At 38.5% G+C, this 13,249-nt stretch overlaps 1 pseudogene; it reads left to right on the forward strand.

The window, feature by feature from the left end:
• The first annotated feature begins 1,349 nt into the window (after positions 1–1,349).
• On the forward strand, positions 1,350–3,906 carry LOC136321022 (olfactory receptor 7E178-like; annotated as a pseudogene).
• The last annotated feature ends 9,343 nt before the right edge of the window (positions 3,907–13,249 follow it).

The following is a 13,249-nucleotide window of genomic DNA, read 5'->3' on the forward strand; positions in this document are numbered from 1 at the left end:
AGGGGCAGGAGGACTGGCTACTTCCCTGTCTTGTTCCTACTCTCTCTCTCTCTCTGAAGCCCAGTGAATTTGTAAACATGAAATCAGTGGTTTCACACAAACTGGGTGTCTTGACTATTGCCTTTCATTAGTCCACTCACTCTCCTATTTATTTTTCTAACTTTAGACCCTGGCTCTTATGTTTGTTCACTAGTTTCTTACAGAACCACATGCAGATCTTCACCAATCAGAAAATTGAAAAAAATCTACCTAAGCCTAGACACCAACCCTTAAACCTGCCCTCGTGAAACAGAAAAATCTGAAACCCTATATCAGCAAACCTCCTAAATCCTATCTTTCAACCCCTACAAGTCCCCTAACACTAAAGCTCTCCTGTATCCCTGAAGAACTAGGAGAATAAATAGCATTCATCTCTTAACACTTCTCAGTCTTTTTACCCTTCACATAGTAAGGGGACAAGATTGCTGGGTCTTTTTGGCTGAAGAAGAGCCTACAAATGAACATGAAACATTTCTTTTAGCTCAAGCTAACTGCTCTTTCCAGGGATTCCAGGAAAAATATCTCTAACTTTACCATGGAAGACGTTTCACCCCCTGTTATACAACCCTCCTTATCAAAACACTTGCCCCTTCTTTATCAAGTTTCTACAGACCCAGATGAGAAAAATCTCTAGGATTACCTACAATCAAATGCTCCTACACTCCTATTCCCCAATACCCCAAGGAGAACTTCACAAGGGAAATATCAAATAGGTAGGGATGACAGCAGGAAGAAGCCACCCCTCAGCCCGAGAAGTTCCCTCCTGAATGTTCTCTAAGCCCTCTTCCTTTTAAACCACACATATTCAGTCCTTCTAAAATCTTACACCAACAGGTTTTCTGTCCCTAAAAATCTCCACATGTTCTCTCATTTGAGAGGAACCAGACCAGCATGTCTCATGAGGCTAATCCAGGAGACCATGTATCACCATGTCACCGGTTCAATCAGCACTCGCAGCAAGCAACTAACAATTATTCCCTCGCAAAACTTTTTACTTCCTCACTCAGGTTTTCGGAGACATTGCCTGGTTCAGACTTCACAGCACGGAAATTGACGACCTCCTTAACTAGATGAGAGACTTGGCTTGGCAGGGTTCCCTTCTTGAGTTCTCTCCAGAAGAAGCAATAATTTTCCAATTTTTTCTCCCCTTTCTCCTTATCACCCCTTAACGTATATTATAAAATTAATAACTGCCTTTCTTTTATATGTAACCACAGAGTTGAGAAATGATAGATATGTGAATTCCAAACTGACCTTTTGCTGTTTCGCTTGGCTGCCTGGCCCCACCCTTAATTTCCGGACAATCGCTCATGGGACAAAGGAACTCCAGGAAGCTGGTCAGTCAGCCCAATGAAGAGTATTCCAGAAAGCCGAACATACCAGCACACCCTTGCTCGAGGCTATCCCCAACCCTATAAAGTTTTACCTCAGTCTGTTTTCGGTGCTCTTCTCCCTCGGAGGAATGCCTGGCAGGGTTCCTTTCTTCCTTTCAATAAAGCCTGTTACTCTGGTCTTTTTGGACTCCCATGGATTCCAACAAATTTCTATTGCTTTCTGACAAGGGAAAGGAAGTCTCAAGTTGTCCTTAGGCACCTGGTGTACAGAGAACTAGAATTCCTGTTAATTGGCAGGTTTGACATAAAACATTTTTAACTAGGCTTAAGGGGACTGAGTTTCAGACATCCCTTTGGGGCACCCCTTGGTTGTAAAACTTCAACTGTAAATAATGTGGTTGATTTGATGAAGAAACAATGCTTCACAAATCTTAGGATGAGGAGCATGTTTAAACACTCTAATGAAGCCACTACATAAAAGAGAAAAGCAAAGCAAAGAACAGTTTCAAACAGACTCTCTGAGATTATAGAGTGTTAATATGAATAACCCTGTATAAAAAGCCTAGGATTCAATAACTATTTAAAAAGATTTTTTAAAGAAAATTTAAATATTTGAGAGCATTTCTTAGCATTTGGAATGAATATTGGAGAAACCAAATAAGAATAAAAATCCAGGAATGTAAAAGTTACATAAAAATTCTAATTAATTAAATATAACAAGCTTTAATTTAGAATACAGTTATGTTAGGAACATGTATAAATATTCCAAATCAAAGAAATTTTGTGCACTGTAGTTAGATAAATTAAAGTGTATTTGCTTTTTGTGTATTTTAACTGGAATAATTTTTTTAAATGAAGAAGATAGGTTAGGGTTCTTAATCCATACATTTTTTTCAAGGGAGGAAAGTAATATTTACTGTGTTCATGACTTTAATAACTTTATTAACTTAGTGTCTCTATAGTAAATATATATATAAAACAGGTAAATAGCCAAAAAATCAATAAGAAAATAGTCATCTGAGGTTGAGTTTGTCACCACCGAGAAATTCTGCCAAAGTCCTGGAGTATGTGTCCCATAATCCAAAATACAGGCTCAGGGATAACTGCCTGTTCAGTTGTTTCATCTATTCTAAGCCCCTTTTCTTTTTCAGCAGGTATCTCAGCCCCATAGAAATAAAGAATCTAACATGTGTCTCAGAGTTCTTTCTCATAGGTCTCTTGAACAAATGTCGGAGACTTTCAGAGGTAAGTATAGATGTAACTTTATTGGCCAGTTTCACCTGCACAGGGGCGAGTTCCCTGATGTCCAGAGACACCGTGAGCTGCAAATGGGAACTGCCCCGGGCGCTTACAGCTAGTTCCTTATATATCCTAAGTAAGCAAGCATAAATACAGAAGCAAAAATAGTGGTCACTTATTTGCTAAGGGAGTTGCACATAGCATAGCAACAGGGGCTGGGTCTAGCTCATTGGCGAACTTCAAACATAAACTTCTGATAAGGGTCTCTAACCAATGGAATGCAAACGTTTGTCTTCCTTTGTTCTTAGCCTTACAGGGTCCCTATCCTTACCTCCCTGTCTCTGCGTCTACACTCTGGCAATCCCAGCCACTTTCCTGAATCTAACAATTTGATCTTTTCTTGATCCTTACATCTCTCAGATGATCTGGAACTTCAGCCTTTGCTCAGTGGGCTCTTTCTGTCCTTGTACTTTGTCACTATGTTAGAGAACCTGCTCATAATTCTGCTCATCGGACTCCCACCTCCACATTCCCATATACTTCTTCCTCTCCAACCTGTCCCTGGCTGACCTCTGTTTCATTTCTACAACAATTATGAAGATGATAGAGGATATCCAGACTTACTGCAGAGTCATCTACTATGGGGGCTGCCTGACTGAGATGTCCATTTTTCTTTTTTTTTGGAGGCATAAACAAGCTACTGTTGACCATTATAGCCTTTGAAAGAATTGTGGCCACCTGTAACTCTCTGCATCACCTTATCATCATGTACCTATGCTGCTGTGATGTGATGGTTTTAATGTCATTTTTCATCAGCTTTTTGGACTCCCAGCTGCACTATTTCATGGTTTCAGATCTTACCTTCTTCATGGATGTGGAAATATCACATTTCTTTCATGACCCTTCTCAGCTAATCAAGCTTGCCTGTTTTAAAATCCCCAACAATAATACATTGATCTAGTTTGTTGGTGCCATCTTAGGTGGTGCTCCACTCTCAGGGATATTTTTCTCTTACTATAAAACTGTTTGCTCCATTCTGCGAGTCCCATCCTTAGGTGGGAAGTACAAAGCCTTCTTCACCTGTGGCTCTCACCTGTCAGTTGTTTGTTTATTTTATGGAACAGGCTTTGGTGTGTACCTAAGTTCTGCTGTCTCAGTTTCTTCCAGGAAGGAAACAGTGGTCACTGTGGTGATGTACACTGTGGTCATCCCTATGCTGAACCCCTTCATCTTTAGTTTAAGGAACAGGAACATGAAGAGGGCCATGCAGGGGCTTTTCAGAAGAACAGCCTAATCTCAGTACCTGTCCCATCTTTTTCTGATTCATAGGTTGAAAAAGAAATTAAAACCAAATTCCTGGATCTCAATATTCTACCATTTGGCTTTATAATTTTTGTAGTTCTGTGCATTTCAACCCTCACAGTGTCTCATATCAATATATTGTTTCATTTGGTATATATTTAATGGAATCAAGTGATTAAAATGGCATGATTGAATCATATTATAGTTATAGAACATTCTTTATTTATCATTTGTTCCTGGCATCCTAGAAAAATGCACTAGTTTTCTTTGTTTGTTTGTTTTTTAAAAAATAATTATAATCCTCAACCTTTCTAAAATTCATGGCTATTGTTCCCAGAACTTTCATGTTTTTCAGATCTCTTTTTGTATAAGGATGCATGAAACTGGTTCTCAGCTCTGGTTCCATATCGGAGTCACCTGGAGAGCTTTAAAAATATTGATGACTATGTCTCAGTACAGATTATAATTGGACTGAGAATATTTTTAGCATGGATATTGCAAAGTGATCTAAGTTGATTGTCATGTAAAACCAAGGTTGAGAACTACTGATCTGAATACATTTTTTTCAGTGATGATTAGTGTGTTGGATCTTTTACTGCTCATAAACAGATGCCGGGGTTCTTGTAGCCATCTGAGCTCAAGGGGGCTTATGAATAATTCTCCCTAGCAATAGGCAGTGTGTTTTTTCCCAATAATTCTGGTACTTCTTCACATATATATTTTTTTTTTTTTAATTAATTAACTAATTTTTTTGTGACAGAGAGGTATAGATAGGGACAGACAGACAGGAAGAAAGAGAGATGAGAGAAGCATCAATTCTTTGTTGCGGCACCTTAGTTGTTTATTGATTGCTTTCACATATGTGCCTTGACCAGGGGGCTACAGCAGACCGAGTGACCCCTTACTTAAGCCAGCAACATTGGGCTCAAGCTGGTGAGCCTTGCTCAAACCAGATGCACCTGTGCTGAAGTTGGTGACCTTGGAGTTTCAAATCTCAGTCTTTCGTATCTCAGTCTGTCGCTCTACCCACTGCGCCACCAGCTGGTCAAGCCACATACATATCTATTTTTATAACATACAACCAGTCATCTGTGCTGGACACCTAGTTCCAAACTCACCTTTATTTGCCTAACCTCAGCCAAGGGTAGTTCTTTCCTTTTTCTAGTAACAGTATTTTTAGGACTTTACTTTGACACCATTCTTCCCTGGGTCTTCTCTTGACAAATCTGACTTTGGGCTCTGATCTGTGTCCACTCTATGGGACACAGGAAGGACCCTTCTTTAGCGATGTTTCTGTTTTTGAGGCAGTGAACTGGGGCTCTCTGAAAGCCCACCTAACATCCAATTTAATCTACTTGGCCTTTGGTCATTTAGCTATATTTTTTAACAACTGCACCAGTCAGAAACTTTGATACTAGAGAAGGGAACACCCTTTACAAAGAATAAAGCCATAGCTGCCAGTGAATACACACACCTGTCTTTAAAAATTTCTAAATTAGTGTTAGATTTGTTCATTTTTATTAACTAAAATTAGATTCTTTGTGTCTGCTCTATTCTGGATCAATGATAAAGCTGTGTCTTTGCTTTTGAAAACCGAGGTATTGAACAGTGGCCCTGGGAATTTGCCAAAATAATTGTGATGATAAATTTTGTGTCAACTCGGTTGGGCTATGGTGCCCCGATATTTTGTCAAACATTATTCTGGATGTTTTTCTGTTAGTGATTTTATTTAATTGATTTTAACATTTGGATCAGTGGACTTTGAGTAAAGCTTATTACCCTCTGTAATGTGGGTGGGTTTCATTTAATCAGTTCAAGGCCTTACTAGAACAAAGACTGACCTCCTAGGGGGAGCAAATGCCTAATAGCAGATGGCCTTTGGACTTGAATTTCAACTTTTCCCCAGCAAAATTTGGACCTAACAAATCTCCACAATCATGTGAACCAATTATTAAAAGATATTTCTATATATAAACATACACATACCCTTTTGATTCTGTTTCTCTAAAGAACAGGAATAAATACAGTAATATTGTCTTTAAAAATTATTTTATTGAAATTATTGACATTTAGGAATAAACTAAATGGCCATCGATGTTAAATGAATAAGAAAACTAGAATGAAAATAATAGAGATAAAAATACTATTTATCCTGAAGAAAAAAATTGTGTCCTTTTTATCAACATGGGTGAAGTTCAAGGACATTATGTTAAATGAAATGGGCCAATCACAGAAGGACAGATACTGCATGACTACACCTCTGTGCTATATCTCAGAAAGTCAACTTCATAAAATCACACTGCAGTGGTGGTGGCTGCCATAGGTAGAGGAAGGGAAATATGGAAAATTACTAATCATAGGGCATACAGTTTTAGGCAGGGAAGAAAAAAAAGCCTTTGAGACCTGCTGTCTAATATAGAACCTAGAGTCAACAATCATATATAAACACTTCAAAATTTGTTAAGAAGGCAAGTCTCATGCAAAATGTTCTTTTACAATTAGAAGCTGTCCTGAGAGACACAAGTATTAACTGAAAAAAATGGAAATGCTATTAGATTCTTGATATAGAAGACTTACTTCTCTCTAAGTTACTTGGTCATTTGAATAAATTTGATGATAAAAACTCACATTTTGACTTATATGAATTTAAAAAGTAAGTCTGAGTTGTTCATTAGAATGTATAAAACTTGAAAGTCTAACAAAGTTATACAGGTGAGATTCTTCCTAAGAAGTGGAGGAACTCAGACCCATCAAAGCACATTTACTTTTCCTAATGACCCTATTTCATTAATATTAACAAGTTTCCAGAGACTGAGATTACATGGACCAATCTGGCTAGTGATGAGCTTGGTGTATTTTGCTGTCAAGCACAAAGAACTCCTAGAAAGCAGCCTGTGTTTTACAACTGTTCGCTTTATTGGTCCTAAACTGCTGGGTCTGTTTGTGTGTCTTCTCTCAGAGAGTCAATGTGTACATCTAGCTGTCCCTGCCCGACTCTGTCTTCCTGCAGTCCTGAGGACAGTGCCTGAGCCTTTGTCACTCACCAGGCATGAGGAGGGTGATGGATTGTCATCCCTCTGACATTTTTCTGCATGGAGGCAGTGGAGTGCCATGAGTGCTGTTGGAAATAAGAAATAATGGATACAAGAGGGATAGAGGGATAATTGATTTTATCATCAGAACAAGCAAAACAGTTAGTAGCCTGATGATATATACCAATATACAGTTTCAGCTCAGAGACCTATAAAGTTTTTGTTCTTGGTTCTGTTGAGAGTATAAAGGCTCTGATTCAATTTCTGCTGTTTTCCCACACTGGGTCTATGTCCTACAGGAATCTTTCTCACCAGATCTGAAAAATAAGTTTCTCTAAATTACCTCCTATGTATGCTAAACTGATTACAATGGTAATTATGAAGATAAATGGCCAATTAATGCCAGATGACCATATGCATGAAATCATGAACCTTTGGCTCTGGCTGGTTGGCTCAGCAGTAGAGTGTCAGCCTAGTGTGTGGAAGTCAGAGGTTCCACTCCCAGTCAAGACACACAGGAAAAGTGACTATATGTTTCTCCTTTTCTCTCTCTCTCTCTCTCTCTCTTTCTCTCTCTCTCTCTCTCTCTCTCTCTCTCTCTCCTCCTCCTCCTCCTGCAGCCATGGCTTGAATTGTTTGAGCAGTCTGGCCTCAGGCACTGAGGATGACACCATGGACTCACCTCAGTTGCCAAGCAAGAGAGCAGTAATCCCATATGAGCAAAGCATTGCCCCCAAGTGGTTATGCAGTTGGGTCCCAATTGGGGTGCATGCGGGAGTCTGTCTCTCTGCCTCCATGCCTCTCTCACTCTCACAAAATTTATAAATCTTATATTTTTCTCATTTTAGAGATAAGAGCAAGAGAGAGCAGGATAGAAAGAGAGGAAAAGGAAGGAGCAGAAAGCATCAACTCTCATATGTGCCTTGATGAAGCAAGCCTAGGGTTTTGAACTGATGATCTCAGCCTTCCAGGTTGATGCTTTATCCACTGTGCCAACATAGGTCAGGCCATTATAAACCTTTACTCAATATTCCCAAGTGCAAAGGTCTGAATCAAGTGCTATGTAGATTGTCTTTTTATCTGCATTGTCACATATTATTGTTGTTCTATAGAGGATAAAAAGATTATAGACTTTTAATTTAACTTGTAGCAGATTATAGTGTTGTAAAGTACCATACCCAGATTATGAAAGGCACCGTACCTCACCTCATCGAGTTTACATGGAGACACCAAGTCCAGATGAATTTTGAAGAGTTTTTTCTTTTTTCTGAAGCTGGAAATGGGGAGAGACAGTCAGACAGACTCCCGCATGCGCCCGACTGGGATCCACCCGGCACGCCCACCAGGGGGCGACGCTCTGCCCACCAGGGGGCAATGCTCTGCCCCTCCGGGGCATTGCTCTGTTGCGACCAGAGCCACTCCAGCACCTGGGGCAGAGGCCAAGGAGCCATCCCCAGCGCCCGGGCCATCTTTGCTCCAATGGAGCCTTGGCTGCGGGAGGGGAAGAGAGAGACAGAGAGGAAGGAGAGGGGGAGGGGTGGAGATGCAGATGGGCGCCTCTCCTGTGTGCCCTGGCCGGGAATCGAACCCGGGACTTCTGCACGCCAGGCCGATGCTCCACCACTGAGCCAACCGGCCAGGGCGAATTTTGAAGAGTTTTATTAAAGGATGAGATTCATTAAATATGCTGGCCACATATAGCTGACATGGGGCAGCAGATCCAAATAATGTAGTGCCCCCCAAATATTTCAGGGATGTTTATATACCCTTGATTACACATGGGTGAGGGAGAGTATGACATCATGGCACAAGCTTACAACATTTGCTTAGGGGATATATAGAAACATTAAGAATTTAAAGGTAACACAATCAAAGATGTGTACAAATCTTTTAGGGTTTCTTTGCCTAGAGTTATGTTACTTTCAGAACTCCAGGAAGGGGGAGGAACTACAATAAATATAAGGTGGTATGTAAATCCTGTCTCCCATTGAAAGAGAAAAAGTTTCTTGGTTAACCTTTATTTTAGATTTAAAACTAAGTAACCCATTGTTCTTGCAAGCTGGAAACTTCTACATTTTTCTCCCTCCCCTCCCCAAAGGAAAAATGGAACAGGAAAGCCTGACAGAAAAGCCTGACCTATCCTTCTAGAATATCAATATTAATTTTTCAGCTTTTTTACCTTACAACAATAGGATAAGATGAAATAAAGTCAGGTTTCTTTTTTTTTTTCTTTTTTTTAATATATTTTTATTAATGGTAATGGGATGACATTAATAAATCAGGGTACATATATTCAAAGAAAACATGTCTAGGTTATTTTGTCATTAAATTATGTTGCATACCCCTCGCCCAAAGTCAGATTGTCCTCCGCCACCCTCTATCTAGTTCTCTGTGCCCCTCCCCCTCCCCCTAACTCTCTCCCTCCCTCCCTCCCTCCCATGTCCTCCCTCCCCCCACCCCTGGTAACCACCACACTCTTGTCCAAGTCTCTTAGTCTCATTTTTATGTTCCACCAATGTATGGAATCATGTAGTTCTTGTTTTTTTCTGATTTACTTATTTCACTCCTTATAATGTTATCAAGATCCCACCATTTTGCTGTAAATGATCTGATGTCATCATTTCTTATGGCTGAGTAGTATTCCATAGTGCATATGTGCCACATCTTCTTTATCCAGTCTTCTATTGAAGGGCTTTTTGGTTGTTTCCATGTCTTGGCCACTGTGAACAGTGCTGCAATGAACATGGGGCTACATGTGTCTTCACGTATCAATGTTTCTGAGGTTTTGGGGGTATACACCAAGTAGAGGGATTGCTGGGTCATAAGGTAGTCCTATTTGCAGTTTTTTGAGGAACCACCATACTTTCCTCCATAATGGTTGTACTACTTTACAGTCCCACCAACAGTGAATGAGGGTTCCTTTTTCTCCACAGCCTCTCCAACATTTGCTATTACCCGTCTTGTTGATAATAGCTAATCTAACAGGAGTGAGGTGGTATCTCATTGTAGTTTTGATTTGCATGTCTCTAATAACTAATGAAGATGAGCATCTTTTCATATATCTGTTGGCCATTTGTATCTCTTCCTGGGAGAAGTGTCTGTTCATGTCTTCTTCCCATTTTTTTATTGGATTGTTTGTTTGTTTGTTGTTGAGTTTTATGAGTTCTTTGTAAATTTTGGATATTAGGCCCTTATCTGAGCTGTTGTTTGAAAATATCATTTCCCATTTAGTTGGCTGTCTGTTTATTTTTATATCAGTTTCTCTTGCTGAGCAAAAACTTTTAATTCTGATGTAGTCCCATTCATTTATCTTTGCCTTCACTTCTCTTGCCATTGGAGTCAAGTTCATAAAATGTTCTTTAAAACCCAGGTCCATGATTTTAGTACCTATGTCTTCTTCTATGTACTTTATTGTTTCAGGTCTTATATTTAGGTATTTGATCCATTTTGAATTAATTTTAGTACACGGGGACAGGCTGTAGTCGAGTTTCATTCTTTTGCATGTGGCTTTCCAGTTTTCCCAACACCATTTGTTGAAGAGGCTTTCTTTGCTCCATTGTGTGTTGTTGGCCCCTTTATCAAAGATTATATATGTGGTTTTATTTCTGGGCTTTCTATTCTGTTCCATTGGTCTGAGTGTCTATTTTTCTGCCAATACCATGCTGTTTTGATTATCGTGGCCCTATAATATAGTTTAAAGTCAGGTATTGTAATGCCCCCAGCTTCATTCTTTTTCCTTAGGATTGTTTTGGCTATTCGGGGTTTTTTATAGTTCCATATAAATCTGATGATTTTTTGTTCCATTTCTTTAAAAAATCTCATAGGGATTTTGATGGGAATTGCATTAAATTTGTATATTGCTTTGGTTAATATGACCATTTTGATTATATTTATTCTTCCTATCCAAGAACAAGGAATATTTTTCCATCTCATTGTATCTTTTTCGATTTCCCTTAACAATGCTTTGTAATTTTCATTATATAGGTCCTTTACATTCTTTGTTATGTTTATTCCTAGGTATTTTATTTTTTTTTGTTGCAATCGTGAAGGGGATTATTTTTTTGAGTTCGTTTTCTAATATTTCATTGTTGGCATATAGAAAGGCTATGGACTTTTGTATGTTAATTTTGTATCCTGCGACCTTACTGTATTGGTTTATTGTTTCTAATAATCTTTTTGTGGAGTCCTTTGGGTTTTTGATGTATAGGATCATATCATCAGCAAAAAGTGATACCTTTACTTCTTCTTTTTCGATATGGATGCCTTTTATTTCTTTGTCTTGTCCGATTGCTCTGGCCAGAACTTCTAGCACCACGTAAAATAAGAGTGGAGAGAGTGGACAACCCTGTCTTGTTCCTGATTTAAGGTAGAAAGTCCTCAGTTTTATGCCGTTTAATAGGATGTTGGCTGATGGTTTATCATATATGGCCTTTATCATGTTGAGATATTTTCCTTCTATACCCATTTTGTTGAGAGTCTTAAACATAAAATTGTGTTGTATTTTATCAAAAGCCTTTTCTGCCTGACCTGTGGGGGCGCAGTGGATAAAGTGTCAGCCTGGAAACACTGAGGTCGCCGGTTCAAAACCCTGGGCTTGCCTGGTCAAGGCACATATGGGAGTTGATGCTTCCTGCTCCTCCTTTCTGTCTGTCTCTCTGTCTCTCTCTCCTCTCTAAAATGAATAAATAAAAAATATTTAAAAAAAAAAAAAAAAAGAAAAAAAAAAAGAAAAAAAGCCTTTTCTGCATCTATTGATAAGATCATGTGGTTTTTGTTCTTTGTTTTGTTGATATGGTGTATTACGTTAACCGTTTTACGTATGTTAAACCATCCTTGAGATTCTGGGATGAATCCCACTTGATCATGATGTATTATTTTTTTAATATGTTGTTGTATTCGGTTTGCCAGTATTTTGTTTAGTATTTTAGCATCTGTATTCATTAGAGATATTGGTCTGTAGTTTTCTTTCTTTGTGCCATCCTTGCCAGGTTTTGGTATGGGGGTTATGTTGGCCTCATAAAATGTGTTTGGAAGTATTGCTTCTTCTTCAATTTTTTGGAAGACTTTGAGTAGAATAGGAACCAAGTCTTCTTTGAATGTTTGATAGAATTCACTAGTATAACCGTCTGGGCCTGGACTTTTATTTTTGGGGAGGTTTTAATAGTTTTGTCTATTTCCTCCCTGCTGATTGGTCTGTTTAGGCTTTCTGCTTCTTCATAACTCAGTCTAGGAAGGTTGTATTGTTCTAGGAATTTATCCATTTCTTCTAGATTGTTGTATTTGGTGGCATATAATTTTTCATAGTATTCTACAATAATTCTTTGTATATCTATGATGTCTGTGGTGATCTCTCCTCTTTCATTTTGGATTTTATTTATTTGAGTCCTGTGTCTTTTTTCCTTGGTGAGTCTTGCCAAGGGTTTGTCAATTTTGTTGATCTTTTCAAAGAACCAGCTCCTTGTTTTATTGATTTTTTCTATACTTTTTCTGTTCTCTATTTCATTTATTTCTGCTCTGATTTTTATTATCTCCTTTCTTCGACTGGTTTTGGGTTGTCTTTGTTCTTCTTTTTCTAGTTCCTTAAGGTGTGAAGTTAAGTGGTTTACTTTGGCTCTCTCTTGTTTGTTCATATAGGCCTGAAGTGATATGAACTTTCCTCTTATTACTGCTTTTGCTGCATCCCAGAGATTCTGATATGTCGTATTTTCATTTTCATTTGTCTGTATATATCTTTTGATCTCTGCGCTTATTTCTTCTTTGACCCATTCATTTTTTAGAAGTATGTTGTTTAGTTTCCACATTTTTGTGGGTTTTCCCCCCTCTTTTTTGCAGTTGAATTCTAGTTTCAAGGCTTTATGATCAGAGAATATGCTTGGTACAATTTCAATTTTTCTAAATTTGCTGATATTGTCTTTGTGGCCCAACATATGGTCAATTCTTGAGAATGTTCCATGTACACTGGAGAAAAATGTATACTCTGTCGCTTTGGGATGAAGTGTCCTGTAGATGTCTATCATATCCAGGTGTTCTAGTATTTCGTTTAAGGCCACTATATCTTTATTGATTCTCTGTTTGGATGACCGATCTAGAGCCGTCAGCGGTGTATTGAGGTCTCCAAGTATGATTGTATTTTTGTTAGTTTTTGTGTTAAGGTCAATAAGTAGCTGTCTTATATATTTTGGTGCTCCTTGGTTTGGTGCATATATATTAAGGATTGTTATGTCTTCTTGATTCAACTTCCCCTTAATCATTATGAAATGACCATTTTTGTCTCTGAGTACTTTTTCTGTCTTGTAGTCAGCA

The sequence above is a fragment of the Saccopteryx bilineata genome, chromosome 1, assembly GCF_036850765.1.
Source record: "Saccopteryx bilineata isolate mSacBil1 chromosome 1, mSacBil1_pri_phased_curated, whole genome shotgun sequence".
Lineage (NCBI taxonomy): Eukaryota > Metazoa > Chordata > Mammalia > Chiroptera > Emballonuridae > Saccopteryx > Saccopteryx bilineata.